The sequence below is a fragment of the Podarcis filfolensis genome (genome assembly GCF_964270895.1).
Source record: "Podarcis filfolensis genome assembly, chromosome: 1".
NCBI classification, from domain to species: Eukaryota; Metazoa; Chordata; class Lepidosauria; order Squamata; family Lacertidae; genus Podarcis; species Podarcis filfolensis.
Genome location: NC_139604.1, coordinates 49,167,662 through 49,185,826, shown reverse-complemented (window position 1 = coordinate 49,185,826; position 18,165 = coordinate 49,167,662). Strand labels below are relative to the sequence as shown.

The 18,165-nt window shown below is 41.0% G+C and overlaps 1 protein-coding gene and 1 long non-coding RNA gene across 2 annotated transcripts in view; one reads left to right on the top strand and one right to left on the bottom strand.

Annotated features, from left to right (window-relative positions):
• CYP27C1 (cytochrome P450 family 27 subfamily C member 1) overlaps window positions 1-18,165 on the top strand; it is a 233,436-nt gene that overhangs the window by 149,906 nt on the left and 65,365 nt on the right. The window lies entirely within an intron of this gene.
• LOC310749430 lies at window positions 585-5,911 on the bottom strand. Its single transcript, XR_014541618.1, has 2 exons — window positions 2,306-5,911; window positions 585-2,076 (listed from the first exon to the last, which is right to left on the bottom strand). It is a non-coding gene; the product is annotated as an uncharacterized lncRNA (long non-coding RNA).

Genomic DNA, 18,165 nt, shown 5'->3' with positions numbered 1-18,165 from the left:
GTTGCTGCTTGAGCAGTGGAACATCTCCTCCCTCTCTTTCAGCACAACTTCAGATCTGCTCCAGGGGGTTGAGGGGAAACCCCAGAACAGGTTTGTTGGGGTTTTTTTGGCAGAGGGGGAAGGGAGTCCCATTGCTCTTCTGACTCTCTTTATACTAACTGGGCAACTTCATTGGAGATAACCCATAGGTGTCATATCAGTAAAATTGTTACAGCCTGCCCAAACCATCCAAAATACATAATTTATTGAGGATGCTGCAAATTCTGTCTGAGAGATTCCCAGTGCCCTCCCTCCAGAACTATGGGTCCTACAATTCCCTAGAGAGAAGGAATTCCTATTAAACTGGTCTAAGGGACTCTGTAGTGTAAATATGCCCTAGGAAGAGGACAGCTCATGGGCTACTTCCAAACGTGATGCAACTCCAGAAAAGAAAATGTTTTATGTGCCTTATCATAATCCCTAGAAGAGGGGGTAGCCACTCTGGTGTCCTCCAGATGTTGCAGCCAGAGGAGATGTCAAGTGGAGTCCAAAAGCATGTTGAGGGCACCACATTGGAAAAAAACATACCATGCATTTGTTTTAAGAAGAATTCTTAAAGGTATCAGCAGTCTTGCACCAAAGCAGGTGGGGGGAGGAAGATGAAGTCTTGTTGTGCAGGTGCAAGTCATTGCAAGAACGGTACCAATCCATTGGCTACAACCCAATGCTTTGAATCAATTACAAACATTCCCTGCCCCTGCTATCAACATTTTCCTCCCGCCTTGGTTAAAAGTTGGATGTGCAGCTTGGTCTTACTTATAAGGTTGCTTTACACACAATAGGCTTCCTAGATCTGATATCCTTTTGATGGATGAAATTACGTGGAGGAAACATGCATCTTTTTGTCTATTTGTGTAAATTCTGGGAGGCCACAATTTGTATCCGATTAGCATGAAGTAATAGACACATCTGCTTCAAAAATGATGGTGTGAACGGGTAGTTTCTAACACAGAAATGATGCCAATATAAGAAGCTTGGTTTGTTATGTTTGGTCATGTGTTTCTGTTCAGCTTGGAAGTGTCATCAGAAGGCATTGCCATTTATTTAAAAAACCTGTTTTTTTAATTAAAAAAAGTTTAGCTTTATTTTGGTCTGAGATGCTTAGATGTAAATGATGCTTCTTCCTAAGCACGGTGTCTTAGAAACAAAATGCAGTGTGGAAATTTTATCTGGGCTTAGGCAAAGAAGCAGGAATTGTGTTTTCATGATTTTAAGCATCGCAGCATGAAATATATCCTTGCTTGCCCCACCTAACAAAAGGTGATGCACACAGCACTGATGGGCAATATTGAACTGTTTCCTGTTCCATAGCAGGATTATTTATTTACTATAAATCAGTAAGGGGTGGGCATGAGGAGAAGAGTTTAGCAGTTACTACCTATGGTAGAGGATGGTGAGAAGCTCCCTTATGGACCCCACTATTCATTCACATCCCAGAAGTGATTATTGGCAGGATTTAGCTTTTAGAATGCATGGACTGCTATGTTCACAACATGCCCTATTCAGATGTGCTGAAATGAGAAAAGAAAAATGAGAGAGGCAATATAGTTTCAGTTTGCTAGTCTCTGGACTCATTTTTAATTTGCAAGCAACTCACTGTGGCTCCTTTGTACTGAATGTTTGTGACCTGTTAAGTCTCTCTTGTACTATTGATGAGCTTTCATGTCCCGCTGAAGAAATAATGGTACAAAGGAAATTTGATATCACATAGTGATGGATATCAAGCCTAGTGTTATAATGGAGGGTGTATATATGAGGGATGCAGTGCTTAATTGATCAGCTAGAGTAATCAATTAAAATATTTTTAATTGACTAAAAATTGTGCCCTCAATCAATCATGCAACAGATTATATTATATATTGCAGATGGCAAGCACCATCTCAAAAGAAGCATTCTGTTTCTTTTTATTATTATTTAAATAGGTTTTTTTAACCTTGGCTTTTAGGGTGTCTACTCTCCTAAGGTGGATTACACACAATATTAAGACACTACAACATTAACATTTCAAATATAGTCAAAACAAAAAAAAAAATTTTCCTTCCAGTAGCACCTTAAAGACCAACTAAGTTAGTTCTTGGTATGAGCTTTCGTGTGCATGCACACTTCTTCAGTATCTGAAGAAGTGTGCATGCACACGAAAGCTCATACCAAGAACTAACTTAGTTGGTCTTTAAGGTGCTACTGGAAGGAAAATTTTTTTTTTTGTTTTGACTATGGCAGACCAACACGGCTACCTATCTGTATTTCAAATATAGCTATAAGTGACAGAACAAAAATAGCAGCAAGAGATGAAACAAACAGTTCTTACGTAAAGGAACCATAGAAACACCTAAATGTAGACCTGCTTTTGTAAAGGCCAAGAGAGATGAGGCCACATGTATTTCCATGAGGAGGCTATTCCAAGGATACAGGACCACAACAGAAAAGGGTTTCTCCTGTCCTGGGTACCCAGAAACCTAACAACTTTTGCCATGTATTGGAGAACAGGACTTCACATGCTGATCTTAAAGCTCAGGCAAGGACACACGGATGCAGGTAGTCCTTGAGATAGCCTGGTCCCAAACCGTTTAGGCATTTAAAAAGTTAATAGCATAGCAGAACCTTAAATTCACCCCAGAAGTGAACAGCTAACCTATAGGCCAAACTCTGGTACTTGGACCTTTAGGTAGAGTGCAATGCCATCCACTATCAGCTGTGTACCACCATCCAGATTTGCAGATTTCACAGCACGTCCATTTTGTCTGGATTAAGTTCCAAAAGAGACGTTCTCCATCCTCTCCTACACAGGAAGGGTGTTTCCTCTGAGATGATGCCTGCAATGACACTCATTCCTGCATCATCTCTTCTTGATGCAGGAATGCCAATTCCACCTGTTGAATGAAATGTACACTGATTCAAAGTTTCTTTAACTGAGTTGCTGCTGTATCTTGTGTGGGCTTTTAGTCTGTCCTGATGGATGAGAAAGTGAAGTTAGGAAAATAAGTGATGTAGTTGTGTATTTCTTTTGACCATTATTGTGATAATTGCCTGAAGGGTAAAAAGTGTGCTTCCAGGGGAAAGGAGAATTGACAGCATCCCTTGCTCAAATATGTTCATTGCAATCTTCACACTTGCAATTAAATTAATGTGCATTTTGGGCATGGTGGCATCATTTTGGTAAGCGTATTTAAAGCTTGGTGCAATCTGATACACACCTGCTCTGAAGTAAGCTACATTAATTTCAGTTAGACTTATTCTCCAGGAAAATATGTATTGGATTGCAGCATTAAGCACCTTCTACAAAGCACTATCTATGCTTGGGCCTTGTTGCATCCTGAAGAAGCCGAAAGTTCTTCAGGTTCTCAACAGTCACCTGACACCTCCCTGAAACAAGTCCCTCTTGACACGGCATGATTCCATATCACTCAGACTTCAGACTCTCACAACAAGGGCCAGGTTGCAAATATACCATAGGAAAATTTGGTAAAAGGTGAGTCATTTAGCCAGTGGTATAACTAAAGATTCTGAAAGAGCCTTACAAGCACTATGTATTCAGAAAAAAGCATGGTGGCTTGTGATAACCGCCTATTTAAAGATAAATAGCTTCCCATAATGACTCCAGGAAAATGTAATCTTCTCTGCTGAGCATATGAACCAACTTTAGTCTTGGAACAAATTGGAAAATTACTCTTGTTTGGCTCCTTGGTCAAATATCACTGCAAACTCCCTAGTGACTTCAATATAGGATTTTTTTTTTGAGAACCACCCTTCACTGATCAATAGTTTGTGAGCATATTGTGCTACTGGCAAAAGGTAACTAAAAATGACTGCTGTAGGATTAGGGATTCCAGCCTTTATATGAGCCCAAGAGTTCAGTTGTGGTTTAAGAGTGCTGTTCATAGGTCAAGAAGAGTTGAACACAGAACGTAGCCAATTTCCATGTTTAAATAAGGTCCCCCCCCATCTGCTGCAGGTGAGCAGTTTAGGGAATAATGACTCATCACTCCATTCCACACTTGGCCTCAAGCTCTGCTGGGCAGAGTACAGCCTCAGTGTTTTAGGATTGCAAGAGCTCTTTAATGTTGAGCATCAGAGAGTGGATTCTCACAGTTCCCCTTGGTGCTCTAGAAAACACCAGCTTTTCAATAATGTTTTGAAGCTACCAGGTTGGAAAAAGGAGGATTTTTCCTCTGGAAAGCTACATCCTAGGGTTGGGACATGAGTTATTTGCTTCTGCTCACTTGGAAGAAAAACATAATACTTGTGATAGGTCTCAGTTGGAAGCCATGGCTGAAGCTTTGCTAACTGGAGTCTAGTTTTTCCAATATCGATATAGGGAGGCTGTGAAGAAGAGCATTCCAACTGGTACATGGCTTCTTCATGGCCTTTGTAGCATATGAATGGCCAGGCCACTCAGAACCATATACACATGGCTAAAATAAGATAAAAAGTAAAACTCCCATTGTCAGGGGTTGGAATGTGTGGAGGTACCAACAATCAGAGTGGCTTCCTAGGGAGAGAATGATATATTAAATGTGGCATTTAGAGAGTGGATTTTGGGTGGAAGTGAATGGGGTGATGCTATATTAGCTAGAGCTGGTCAAACCAGAGACAAGGTGATAAGGTTTAGGTAATCTTTCTTGGCCTGAATGTCTCCTTGCTTAATGAGTTTCCCTGAGCAGTAAATCAAACTCTTCCTTCTTCCCTTTGCTATGGTATAAGGTATACAAACTCTGTCCTGAAAAAGTTGATAGCCTTTTAACATGTCATACTTCGATCCTCCATGTCACCCCTATTTATTTTTGCTGTGGGGACACCCAATAAAGCTGGGGATTCTGTATTGTTAGAAAATAGAAATGCATGGGAAATTGCAATTATATTTTGACCTCTTCTGCCTATGTAATTCTGTCGCCTGCAGCCAGACAGAATATTCATATTTGAGGCTTTCTGGATCGCATCCCTGCTTTCCAACACCCCTCTAACTCAATGAGTTTGACTCTCTGTACTTGCTTTCTTAAAAAAAAAATCTTCTGTTATTTCAGCCACTTTGATCCTGTAACTCACAGAACACCTGATATTTTGGGTGGCGTTTCCTTTTGTTCTGCAAAAAGAAAAGAAAAAAAGATTCTGGTGTACTGAGAACTGTGACTCCTACTTTTAGTGACATGTACTTAATGGAATTATGGATTTATTTATCCCGTATGTTCAGAAATATAATTTTGTGTCATCCTGCTTCCTTGTGTACTGTTGTTTTTGCATTGTCTCTTACACACATATCTTTATACCTGTGCACGAAGTACTGTTGTTGTCAACCTTTGCAAGATCACAGATCTATGGATTTCATAGAATCAAAGTATCATAGAATTGTAGACTTGGAAGGGACCCTGATGATCATCTGGCCCAACTCCTTGCAATGCAGGAATCTCAGCCAAAGCATCCATGACAAATTGCCTTTCAAACTCTGCTTAAAAGCCTCTGGCGGGGGGGGGGGGGGGGAGAGTCCACAACCTCTCGAGGGAGTTGGTTCCACTGTCGAACATCTCTTACTGTCAGAAAGTTGGCCGCACTAGCTATTAACTTCTGGGGTGGACTACTGCTCTAAGTGGGCTTGCCCTTTAGGATAGTTTGGAAATGGTAGTTATTTCTTTAATAGATGTATGCCCTGCTTCTCTCTCAAGTTTTCTCCTAAGTCAAATGCACCAAGTTTTCAAAGGCCTGTCTGAATAAGAAGGTTGAAAGATCTGCAGTGGTTTCCAATTTACTACCAAGCTCAGTTTAAGGCATGAACACCCACATATAAAACATGCAAATGACTTAGGCCTCAAATATCTGAAAGCAAGCTTTCTTCTACATCAACATGCCTGAGTATTAAGGTCAGCAGGGGAGGTTCTGTTGGTCAAGGGGTGGCAGTGTGTGAAAAGACTTGCGTGGTGGCCACAAGATTGTAGAACGATTGCCCCTTTGCTATGTCTTGTGCCATCATGATATGCTCTTGACAATTGGTCAAGACAACTCTTTACTAAGGCCTTTGGTCGAGAAGACGTCTTCTCCCCTCTTGTATTGCTGTTCTGTGCTACTGTTATTTAGTTACTGGTGGTTTTATTTTAATGTAAATTGTATTAGGTTGGGGTATAATAAGAAATAACAGTGGAGTGGATTGGGGAGAACATAGTCATGGAAGCTGAGTGAGGTATGCAGTTCTGGATTCACACAGAAAGCCCTTGATGAAGTGGGCCAGTCTCCTCCTTCCCTTTAGTACGAGAAGATTATTCCAGTCCACAGAGCTAAGAAACAATGACATTTACTTTTATTTGAGACTGAAATTATCTGCTGATTTTGTTTTGAGATTCACAAATGCACGTACACTTTCTGTTTGCTTGCTTCCGAAATCCTGATGCCTTACACTTGGAATATATATTTTTTAAGCTTCCCATTATTTCAATGCACACTTGCTAGACTGGTCCTGCAACCTGCTAACATGACTTCATGGTGGCTCGATCAGGAATGTTTTCTCAAGGCATGCTGCCAAGCACCACATCAACCATAACCTTTCAGAAAAGCTATGACTAAAAGCCAGAAATTGGTGTGTTTATGCAACACAGACCTGTTACAAATTATAGCCTTGAATAAAGCAAGCACAGAACTAAAGCAAAACGTTAGTAGGAGTCATGCCAAGATGTGAATTGAGTGCATCAGTGCTAGAGCTAACCAGGGTGGCAAAGCAATTGATCTGGAGACTGACATTTGACCTTAAGTGCCACATTCAATCCATATTTCAGTGCACACCAGGCATCGTGTGAATTGGCCTTGATTTTGGATTAACCAGCTTCCGGCAAATCTATAATAAGAATTACATAGGTGATCTACTTGCCACCTCCTGCAATGGACTCTCGTTGAGAGATTTGTGGTCTAGGATGATGAATTTTGGGATTTTCCAATGAGAAGCTCCACATGCTGCTCTTCATTAAACTCTAAACAATTCTATCTTTCGTCACCAGCTCAGGGTGTAACTAACTTCCATCTCTCTGCAACTTGGGGTGTGCTATAACTAAGTTTAACTTATGTTTAAATGCAATAAAAGTCTCAAAGTAATATTGAATGTTTGCTCAATCAATCAACCTCTGCACCCTCCTTATGATGCTGATACCTTCTCCGCACAGAGTGTCCTTGGCAGCAGCCAAAGCAAGACACTCAGTAGGACCATAAATTAATGATGCTGCAGATTTGGGGCTGGCAGCTTTTGACTTGTGCCTGAAGCCAAATAGATCACAGCATCTACTGAGCCACCATGTCCCTTTCCTCTTCATTAACAGCCCAAATGAACTCCCAAGTGTGATTGGCAATCAGTCTGTCCTGTGTTCTCTTCAATTTGCAAGGCTATAAATAAATTAGACTGGGGCAGCTGCTTAGTAAGAACCTATGATTCATTAACTTGCTGCTGGCACTTAAAAGATCAGGCTCTTTGCCTTGGACTGCTTCTGCTAATAAAGGACTACCCATCTCTGTGGCAAGGGTATGAAGCTAGCTGGTTTGTGATTAGCCGGAATACACCAAGCCAGCAAGGTGGTTGGACTGCTCACTAAAGCACAGCTAATATTCATGTCTTCCCTCCACGAACTTTCTCCACGAGGTAACTTTATTATACATCCATTTATCCCTGTCATGGATGGTCCTGAAGCCAACTTAGACAGAAGAGTAACATAACTGCAATTTTTCATTTTTTGGTGAACCTGCGAGCAACCAAGGAAGAGATTCACAATGGCGTCACTAGGTTGATACAAGAGTATCCAGAGGATGTTGACCTTAATCTAGTCCAGTGTTTCCCAAAGCAGGCAATATTGCCCCCTGGGGGTTGCTGGAATGATCTAGGGGGCGATGGTAGCCTTGGGTGCAATTGGGGGACATTGAATAAAAATAAGGGGGTGGTGGAAGCATAAAGAAAGAAGAGAAGAAATTTTTGAAAAAAGACTCCTACATGTTTCACCTGTTGTGTAATGACACTTACTGCTAGGTCTGGCAATGCCTTCCCTGGTTCAGCTTCATCCAGGCCAAAGAAATGGATTGCAACTTGCCTGCCTGTTTGGTCAATTCCTTCATCATATTTAATGGAATGTGGGTTCAGTGTGGTCACAAATCTGTTAATAATAATAATAATAATAATAATAATAATAATAATAATAGTAATTTTTTATTTATACCCCGCCCTCCCCAGCCAAGGCCGGGCTCAGAGCGGCTTACAAGCAATAATAAAAACAAGATGAATGATTACAACTTAAAAACAAAAATAAAATACAACATTAAAATAATGGAACATTAAAATATTAAAATGTAGCCTCATCGGAGGAGGAGAAGGAAAAGAAAAAAGAAAGAGAGGGAGGGAGGGAATCAAATTGGCTCCAAGCCAAAGGCCAGGCGGAACAACTCTGTCTTACAGGCCCTGCAGAAAGAAATCAGATCCTGCAGGGCCCTGGTCTCATGAGGCAGAGCGTTCCACCAGGCCGGAGCCAGAGTTGGAAAGGCCCTGGCTCTGGTTGAGGCCAATCTGACTTCCTTAGGGCCTGGGACCACTAGGGTGTTGTTATTTATGGACCTTGAGGCTCTCCGTGGGGCATCCCAGGAGAGGCGGTCCCGTAGGTACGAGGGTCCTAGGCCATTAAGGGCTTTAAAGGTCAAAAGCAGCACCCTAAATCTGACCCTGTACTCCACCGGGAGCCAGTGCAGCTTGAAAAGCACTGGGTGAATATGCTCCCATGGCAGAGACCCCGTGAGGAGCCTCGCTGCAGCATTCTGTACCCGCTGGAGTTTCTGGGACAGCTTCAAGGGCAGCCCCGCGTAGAGCGAATTACAGTAGTCAAGCCTGGAGATGACCGTCGCATGGATCACTGTGGCCAGGTCGGGGCGGGAAAGGTAACTATTAAAAAGAAACTGACCGCAAATAGCTAATCACAGTGATTTAAGAATGCTGCTGACAAAAATAAAGCCGAACATTAATAAATTGATAGCCATGCACCAGGTCCATCCTTCTCATTAGGGCTATTTTTAATGTTATTCACAATTTTTATTTCAATATTATCCTCCATTATCTTAATTTTCTGTGTGTAATGTGAATGTTACTATGGTTGATTTTAATAAATATTTTATAATTTTAAACTTCAATGAGTTATTTACAACAAGTTTCTTTACAATGCTGTAGGATGTAGGTAGAAATACAGATAAATAGAAGAACACAAATTTGTCACTGCATATTTCTATTCGGTTAAAGAAGATAGATTTCCAGGGGGGCACAGAGTAATATTTTTTTCCTGAAAAGGGCCGGTAGGCCAAATAAGTTTGGGAACCTCTGGTCTAGTCAAGGAACTCCTTCATCTATATGTCAAACAAGCTTACCCTGAAACAAAAAATTTCAGCTGCCAAGATATGTATCAAGTAATATTCCAGGACAAAATTCAGACAGCTTTTCCAAATGTGGAAACAATTTTCAGATTGTTACTATTTTTAATGGCTGCAAACCATGTTGGCAAAATATCATTTTCTACACTGAAAAGGATAAAGAATGATTTACAGTCAATAAGCATTTTCTGCATAGAAAATGATAGACTATGACTTACTGATTATAATGATATAATTGATAAGTTTGCATCCAAAAGAGCTCAAAAGAAACCGTTCTAACTTTGTATATAGTGTAATGGCATAACATAGTTACGATTCCCCTATGAATGTTGTATATGAATGTTTCCATTTATAAACAATATGTTATTATCAATGCTAAAATTTAAGCTATGTTCTACTTTCCTCGAGTAGCTAAAGAAAAGAATGGGGTTTTGTTTCTCGTGATCAGAGTCTATTAAGTTTGGGCCTCCTCAGGTCCCCTAGTCCAGGGCCTCCACTTGCTTTAATCTGGGCCTGAATAGCATGCTTCCTCTGGCTGAATGTTCAAGGGGGAAACCTTCAGTGCTGGAGGCGATGGCTTTTTCTGCCTTGGTAAGCTTGTTTGAGCTCCAACATGCTTAGATGGACGTGAGCAAGTCTCAGTCTGACCTATCTACAAGGGTTGCTGTGAGTAGGAAACGAGAGGACTCCCATGTATGCTGCCCGTGGAGAATGTGAAATACGATGCGATAAAGTACAAGCCTTTTCAAGCCCTCCACAGAGTATCAGATAAATAGGCATTTTCTATTTGCTACTACCAGTGCAGTTTGGAGATTAGTTTTTACCAAGACATAAATAACTCCAATCCAGTGACTTTTTTATTAACCGCTTTGCTCTGCACATTGAAGAAAAACGGAAGAGGGGTTGCTAATTAAATGTTTATTGTTAAGGACTTTGTATATTATATACTATAAGCCATTCTATCCATTAAACAAACCATTTAGCTCCCATAAAACTGCATTGCTGTCTGTTATTAGGTTAATCAGCATTCATATCCAGCCACACTGCATTTCCATTTAATTGCCCTTACTTAAACTTGCTTCACATTTTTATTTAATTAAGCCCAGCCAGCCACCAGAATGAAATTAATTGGGATTCAATCAGAGGATATGATTGTACCCCCTAAAGTCCATGGGCAAGGCATTTGAGCTCCCCTCCCCCGCAAAAAATAAGTAGTTACAGCTCCCTTCCCATTCAAAAGCTTGATGTTAGCGCTAAAGAGTTTCAAGAATCTAGTGAAAATATGGGATGCAATTTAGATAAAATTAAATACAGCTAAGGGTGTGGGTTTTAAAAAACTTTTTTTAAAAAAAGTGCCGTTTGCTTTTACTATGTCTGTATTGCAAATGCAAATTTTATTGTCTAGAGAGCAGTAGTTTTCCAAATGTGTTCTAGAGAATGCTGGGATTGTCACAGGCTTGAGACAATATATGTTAAGTCAGGATCATAAAAAAAATACCTGCCCAAATTAAAGAGAAGCAGCGTTGGTGCTGCCTGAAAGCAGACCTTCATAACCCATGCATCACAAGGGTATCATTTCATGGCATATAAATGGGCAGAGATGTGCAGATGAGCCCAAGGTTGCAGCAACTAATTGTGCTCTATCTTAAAAGTAATCCTGAAGCCACTTCAGTTTGCATAAAAGTAGACTTCTGATGCGTGGCAGTGAGTTCAGCTGCCATTACATTAGTCCAAGTATAGGGAACCTGTTGCTCTCCAGATATTGTAGACTCCGACTCCCATCAACCCCAGCCAGCATGGCCAGCATCAGGGACAATGGGAGCTATAGTCCAGCAATATCTGGAGGGTCAAAGGTCCCCATCCCTGTATTTATTCTTTATTTATTGATTTGATATACCGCCCTATACTCGGAGATCTCAGGGCGGTTCACCAAAAAGGTCATAATATATAAAACAACAATAACAACAATAATCCAATAACACCCCCCAAAAAAGAGCCACATTTTAAAGGGTATAGGATGTTGATTAGAGCAGCCAAAGGCCTAGTTAAAAAGGAATGTTTTTGCCTGACGCCTAAAGGTGTATAATGAAGGCACCACGCAAACTTCTCTGGCGAGAGCATTCCACAGATGGGGAGCCACTGCAGAGAAGGCCCGTTCTCGTGTTGCCACCCTCCGGACCTCTCAAGGAGGAGGCACGTGAATGAGGGCCTCAGCAGTTGATCTCAGGGTCTGGGTAGGTTCGTATGGAAAGAGGCGGTCCTTGAGGTTTTGTGGTCCTGAGCTTGTACTAGTGGAACTTACATGCAGCCCAGTGGAACACACTTGTTCTATCTGCCTGCTCAGGTCTAATTTTGCAATAAATCTCTCCACTATTGCAACTGAACATTTATTTTAAATCCAAAGGCTGGTGAGCATAATCTACGGGGAGATATTTACTGGATTTTCTTCACTAGCCATAGCTGTAAAACAGCAGCAGCAATTATGCTAGTGATAACACCATGAAGTGAAGTAGGCCACACTGAGATTTCAAGCTCTGGAGTGGAAGACCTTTCTCATTCACATCTCAGCATAGCATGCAGTACAATGGGTGTGTCCATCAAGATTCTAGAACTTTGACTTCAAGGTTCCACAGCAAGCCTAGAAATATAAGATAGTGAAATGCTCCAGATTCTACATTTCAGAACTGCAATTTGTTCTGTTTCACAAATGCAGTTGTTAGACAAATTATGCTACGGTTCATTTCTATGCCTTTCAGCCAACATTGCCCCTAGGTGGCTCACAAGGCTAAAATACAATAATGGAAATTATAGGACATTTCAAGTGTTCAGAGCACTTCTTGTACATTATTTCATTAATCCTTATAACAGCTCTGTAAAGTAGAGCCCTATTTTACAGATCGGGAGTTGAGAATAGGCCATCTAATGGGTTTGTGGCTCAGATGGATTTGAACTATGGATGTCCTTATGAGATTCCTGTTTAGATTTTATCACCTCTTCAAGACCTGGATCAGAGCAAATGTTAGCACAACCTTCATGCTGCTCATTGTCCCCTAACCTTGAAGCTGCTACACCAGCCCGCCTGCCCAACAGCCAGCTTCTACTACTGCTGAGACCAAAACAACTAGCACATTGAGTCCTTTTATGAACTTTAAATGGGGAGGTTAGCCTCAGCCACGAGAATAAAACCAATTTATGAGGCAATTAGTGGTGCAAAAACATTTCACTCTCCCCCGAGAAGCCATCTGAAGAGCATCTTACTCCAGCTGAACAGCCTCATTCCATCCCTGCATTTATGGCACACTTCACTTGTCATAAATAATAGTACTGTAAAAGTTAACAGCTTCCCATTGCTTCAGGGAAATAGAAGAAAAATGTACCCGGGCTAGTGTGGCAACAGGGTAGATTTCTTGTCTATTTGGCTGCATTTGCAAGTTATGTTGATGCAAAGCTTGCTCAATCTTTACTAGGGGTGGGGTTGGGGAGAACTTTGTTCAGTTTGCAATTTAATGAGAAACTACCAAATTGGCACTTTCCAAACCAATACACAAACCAAAAACACAGCTCTCCTTTGAAATTTGCACTTCTCCAATTTTTGCGATGCAATCTTCTACCCCCAAAATGTGTATAAAAATGCTACTCTTAATGCACCTATTAGTGAAATAATGTCCAAAATGCATTTTGGATGTACAAAAAGGCATTTTGTTACAGGAAAATTGCTTGCAAAATTCCACATAAAATGTTTATATTAGGGGAAGTGTGCATGAAATTTTTGCATTGCAAAATTTGGATAAACACAAATTTCAAAAGGTAGCTGTGCTTTGGTGTGCACTCTGTTTCAGAAAGTGCAAATCTGATAGATTCAGTTTTAAATGTGTGCTGAACCAAGTTTCTCCTCCATCCCTAGTCAGGAGACATTGATTCCTGCTCTAAGGGGCTAGGGCCCTTGAAGTAGTTGCATGGATAACAATATTATCAATAACACATCCCTATCAGGATTTCTTATGTGCGCTCTCTCTCTTCACAACCTGTTTACTTTCTTTTACTGTTATTCTAGCTAAAGACCTGGTTAACATCCATGTTTGAGTCATTCCGCCTTTAAATTTTGATGACTCTATGAGTCTGACAGACTGAAGCTTTTTAAAAGCTTTTAATTCTAAGCTTTCAGGCTTTAACACAGCTGGTTAAATTTGTAATGACTCTCTGCTGCTTTCCTTCTCCCTTGAACTTTCTACCTCCTTGGCAAGTGCAGATCTCCTGCTAGGTGCCAATTAAATCCTATCAAGGAAGCATACATTCATTAAGAGAATCACTCTTTGTCTTAATGCTTCTGCATATAAGTGGCACTAACCTCAATAGGCTGATCATCTACCTGCAAGGGATGGGGAGAAAAGGCCACCTATGTCTTTATCTGAATCAAATTTGCAGTGAGGATTGGGGCCTGAAAAAATGAGCATTTTTTAAACTGCAATCAGCTGCTATAGATAGATGGGGAAGTGGAATGAGAGAGGGAGGGAGAAGGAGAAATTGAGATTTGTGTGAATGATGTGCCACATTGGCACATGTCTTGAGCATGATAGCACACCACCCCTTATCACCATTAATTTTCTGGAGACATGGCTGTTTGATCCAGGAATGGTTCAATGCATTGGGTCCAGACCAGCCCGGTTAAGAATAATAAAGGGATTTGGAAATTATGTACCTCCTTCCCATTAATTAACCTCTGCCACTCTGTGTACAACTCATGCATAGCACTGCTAGGGCAGGATGGAGGAAACAAAATCATTGTCATAGCAGCACGGCTGGTTGCCTCCTACTTTGCATCTGGGGTCTAGTGCCAACACCAACACAAGGGAGCTTGCTGTCTTCTTGCACTGTCACTTCCTATCCGATTCTATGAAATGCTCTACAAGTGCAGCAGTTTGGCAGGCTTCCGTACATCAAGCTATATAGCTATATAAACCATCAGATAACTCCTCCTTCTGGTCACGGGTAAGGGGAAGTTGATATCCTATCTCTTTCCCCCTTGACCTTTGACACCTGAGATGTATATTTTTAGGACCCACCCTATTTTTGTGATGGTAAGTTGTTCTAAACTTTTTTTAATGTCAAATTTTAAATGCTTGCAACCCAACCTGGGACCTTAGGGTGAAGGGCTAGCTGCAGTTGTGGTTGTTAAGGTTTTGGTAACGGAAACTTGAAAAGCATGGATGTAAGTCTGGCACGTATAAATGATTAGGGGATATCTCTGGAGTGGAACTGTATGTTACATATGAAATGAATGCAAGTAACCCTCACCTCAAAGCAATTTCAAGAGGGGTGTCTTTTTTTTTAAATAAAAAAAAGGAGAAGTGGCAGTGAGGGGGTGTTTAACTTCTCTTTGCGCAGTAAAAGGTATTTCTAAGCTGCTTGCTAGTTAAAAAAACAACCAACCCTGTGAGAGACAGTTCTCTCTTTTGCTTCTCTGATAAGGAAGAGAAAGGTAGCAGACTTGCGTGAGTGAGATTATGCACCCTCTCAAGTACCCTTTCTCATTTTAGAAATCTCATGGCTACTGCCATTTTATAAAAGCAAGCTTCTTGAATCTCACCCTCTGCAAAATTCACCCGAAAGCTATTTGAGTGATGCTTAGCTTGACATTCACTACCCATTTCGGTATACGCTTTTGGTGTGGCATTTCTAGTATTCCCTGCATTTAAATGGGAGATAATACAATAGCGCAGTAATGTTAACTGCCGAGAGTGGGTAAATGTCATGGATAACATTGCCAAGGGACACACACACACATACACACAAGCCAATATGTGCTTTCCAAATAAAATATTAAAATCTCATGACTGGTGTAAAATGTAAGATCAGTTTTGAGAGCCACCTTGGAAATGTTAAAGGAGACACCTCACAAAATTCAGACTATTTCTGGGTACAACTCTTTGAACATTCAAAGATGAGCGAACATGCACATCTTAATATTTAATAACATGAGATTATCTTAATTGAGAATATTATGGGTGGCCAAAAAAATATTTAAAAGAGAACATTTTAGAGCTTTTATAAATAATGAGATTTCTCTAGAAGGCTACAGAATGGGTGCATTCACATGGGATTATTGCATTAGTTTTCCGAGTTCTGCCCTAGTTTTTAATGTTCTTTTTATGCTGCAATGCCTATTGCATTATAGAACACTGGCGGATTCCCTCTAGTCTGGAGGGAGAAGCTCCGCGGAAATCGGGTCTTGCCGCTACGGCGAAGCGGGGACCCTCCTGAAAATCATAGGCGGGTGAAGCCTGTGACCGTGGGACTCGGCGGGCACCTTCAGCGCCCCCCCAAATCACGAGGGAACCCTGCGAGGGGGTCCGGAGCGTAACGGGGAGATTGGCGCGGTGCTGAGAGTCAATTGCTCTTTCCGTGGAGTGAAGCCGCGCAGCTGTTGCCAGAGAGCGCTGACCTTTTTCCTGTGACAATTCGGTTACTAAACAACTACCCATGAGTAGGTGAAGTTTTAAAGATTGGGATTAAAGAAAAAAAGGGACTAATTTGGCACTGAAGCGGGAAGGTGTAAACAGGAAGTCCGCCTTCCGCTTTCTGTATACAGATCAAAGCAAAGACTGTTTAAGCTAAGACCTGGAGAGTTGCATTTAAAAGTCTCAAATCCTAACGTCAAAGCAAAAGAATTCCCTCCCTGAATTGCAGGAGAGGGGAGGGAAGAGGGGAAAGTAATTTATTTGCCTGCAAAAGAAGACAAGAAGGAGAGAAAAGGGAATAAAGACCACCACTTAATCCCTGGGAACGGATTGCCAGGATCGTTAGAACTGTTGTACTGAGAGTCGCACTATTTATGGACAATGTAACTTTTTGACAGCTAGCTCTGCAAGGGAGATACTTGTTTAAAGGGCTTCTTTGGACTTGAAACTGTTGCCTATTTTGCTGAAGGGGGACTTTGGAAAAGCTGGAAAAGATATTCTATTGCAATATTATTGACTGTTACTGTGTCCCCCTAGAGGAACACTGAAATTGTTGCAACTACTTGGGGAATTTTCCACTCTCAACTAGCCTGGGAATTTCCACTGTAAAACAAGCTTTGGCCGTGGGACTGTCCTTGATTCTCAGACAAAGTGTGATGGGTGAAAGAACAACAAGATCGGGTAAGGTCAGATTACAGCAGACCAGTGCAGTATCCCAGCAGCGTAGAGCATCTGCTTCCGGCCCTCCTGCATCACAGGGGGAAGATCTTGTACAAGCTGGATCAAAAGGAATGGCCTCTGAAGAGGGATTTACTTCAGTATTAAACAAAATTTATGAAACATTGGAAAAATTAAGTAAACAGGTTACTGAAGCGACAACTAAAATTGACCAGAACACTTCCAGCATTAACAATTTGGGGCAGAAGGTGAACTCCAATACAGAGTCCATTGAAAAACTGCTGCAAGAATCTGCTTCTAATCGAAAGACAGCAGAGGAAGCAAGGGAAAAAGCAGCGGCAGTAGAGGAAAAAATAACACCGATATGCAAACAGCTTGGGGACCATCAGTCGCTTTTGTCCATGATTGAACTGAGGGAGAAACAGACTAATCTGAGGATCAGGGCGGTCCCTGAACTTGAAAAAGACAGCCTAAGTGATTTTCTTACACAGGAATTTGCAGGCTTTTGGAACTTGGATGACAAGCAAGACTTTAAGATAGTAAGTGCTTTTAGACTTGGAAGAGGAGGGAGAAAGAACAGGTCGAGAGACTGTTTGATTACCCTCCGATCAAAAGAGGAGAGAGACAAAATACTGAGTCTGCACTTCCAGAAGACCTTGGAAATAAACGATTCAAGAGTGGAGATATTCAAGGACATTCCGAAATATCTTTTGGACCTTAGGTCTAATTACGGAGATTTGGTGGCCCTGTTGAGAGGAAATAGAATCATTTTTAGGTGGGAATTCCCCCAAGGCCTATCCTTTACCTTTAAAGGGAAAAAGTTTAAAATAAGATCAGTGGAAGATAAAGAAAAATTCTTGAGAGAACATGAAGAAGACCTGCAAAAAGAAGTTGTAGAAGAGCTAAGAGCTTTAAAACCAGGAGTACTAGACATAGTACCACCACCTTTGGGATTGGACAAGTTAGAAAAAGTGATACCACCGTCAGAACAAGAGGAATTATTGGGAGCAGTTGGAGGAAAGTAGAATAAATACACCATGTCTCTGCAATTATTAAGTTGGAACATTCATGGATTTAACTCCCCGGAGAAGAGGAGGAAAGTTTTTCATTTATTGAAAAAGGAACAATTGGACTTAATTTGCTTACAGGAAACACATGTGATAAGGCTACACAGGAAAGTATTGATTAATAAAAGATTGGGTCAAGAGTTTATTTCATCGGATAAGGTTAAAAAGAGAGGAGTGGTTATTTATGCAAAAGAGAGCCTATCACCGAAATTCGTTTTTAAAGATGACCAAGGAAGATTTGTGGCAATCGAAATTCAATCACAAGGAGAAAAAATTTTAACTCCTGTCTACGCACCAAATGAGGGGAAATCTGAATTTTTTAAGAAATTGCATGAGACATTGTTAGACTATATGGATTACAACATTATTATGATGGGAGATATGAATGGAGTGGTATCTACAAATATGGACAAGTTGCAGAGACAGGTTGTAACTAAAGTTGGCAGACTACCAAAAACCTTTTTTGAACCGACTGACAATATGGACTTGATTGACATTTGGAGAATTAAGAACCCCTTAGGAAGAGAGGGAACATTCTTCTCTGAAGCCAAAAT